Genomic DNA, 1,476 nt, shown 5'->3' on the forward strand with positions numbered 1-1,476 from the left:
TGATTCATTGCTTTCAGCTGTGTGATTTCCAATTTTTTCTGTGTTAGTGTCCTCTGCACTTGTTATGGGTGGGCTTGGGTTCTGAGATTGCATTTTTTTCCTTCTCATCATTTTGTGTGGCACTGTCTTCTGATCTTTGTTGTATATCTTTGTTGCAGTTATAACCTTTGCATGTACTGAAGTTCAGGTGCAGATCTACAAAGTTTGGATTTATCCACCTGTGCTTGGCTTGGGTCTGGCTGCTGTGCTAGCTCTTTCCTGTTGCTGCCCTTGGGAGTGAACCTGTTGTGCCCCTCTGGCAAGATGTTCTTCTCCTGGACTAGCTGGGTGGTTCTGTCCCCTACACTCTCTGCAGGGATTGCAGCTGAAGGGTTTCACCCAGGCCTGTATGCCTGGCCTGAGCTGAGTGTGGAGGGGACAAGATGGAGTAGCGGGGAGAGGCAGCTCTCCTACATACTCACTGGGCCTGTGCTAGGACTGGATGTTGGGGTTCCCTGTGTATGTGGCAGAAATTCCTATTCAGCAGGTGGGGTGGTGGAGGTACTACGGAGTCATGTGGGGCCTCCCAATGAGGTGGAAGAGAGTCTCACCCATGCTGCACCTGGGCTGCGACCAGTAGCTCTCACCAGCACAGGGTAGCCAGCAGCTCTCCCACACACTCACCGGGCCTGGGCTAGGACTGGGTCTGGGGGTTCCCGGAACGAGGCAGAAATTCCTACTGAGTGGGTGTGGTCAGAGAGGTTCTGCGGAGTGATGGGAGGTGTCCCAAGGGGGTGGAAGAGAGTCTCACCCAAGCTGTTCCTGGGCTGCGACCAGTAGGTCCCACTGGCGCAGGGTAGTGGGAAGCTCTCCCTCCTAAAATGAGTATTAAGCTGTGTTTGGGTGGAACACTCTGTATGTATCCACCAAGTCCATTTGTTTCAAGCTTTGGTTCTGTTCTGTTATTTCTTTGCTCACTTTTTTGTCTGGTTGATCTATCTTTTAGGGATAAGGGGGTATTAGGGTCTCCTCTTAAGATTGTGGTATTGGATATTAGATTCTTCATGTCCATTAAGATTTGCTTTATATAGTTGGGTGCTCCCGTGTTTGGTGCGTACATATTTATGAGTGTTACCTCTCCATCTTGAATGTTTTCCCTAACCAGTATATAGTGGCCTTCTTTATTTCACTTGATCATTGTTGGTTTGAAGTTGAGACTGTCTGAAAATAGGATTGCTACCCCTGTTTTTTTCTGAGGTGCTGGGGCATGTAATATTGTTTTCCATCCTTTGACTTTCAGCCTATGAATGATTTTATGAGTTAAATGTGTTTCTTGTATACAGCATATTGTTGGATTTTGTTTCCCAATCCACTGTGCCAGTCTATTTCTCTTAATTGGTGAATTGAGTCCATTTACATTGATGCTTATAATTGAGATGTATTGACTTATGATTGACTTGTTACTTACCTGTTGTCGTTTACTCCTTTTTCTCCTGT

The 1,476-nt window shown here is 46.6% G+C and overlaps 1 pseudogene; it reads right to left on the reverse strand.

The window, feature by feature from the left end:
• The window catches only part of LOC105742328, a 7,820-nt pseudogene extending 6,847 nt beyond the window's left edge, over positions 1-973 (reverse strand).
• Between the last annotated feature and the right edge of the window lie 503 nt (positions 974-1,476).

The sequence above is a fragment of the Octodon degus genome, unplaced genomic scaffold, assembly GCF_000260255.1.
Source record: "Octodon degus isolate 3935 unplaced genomic scaffold, OctDeg1.0 scaffold00047, whole genome shotgun sequence".
In the NCBI taxonomy this organism is placed as follows: domain Eukaryota; kingdom Metazoa; phylum Chordata; class Mammalia; order Rodentia; family Octodontidae; genus Octodon; species Octodon degus.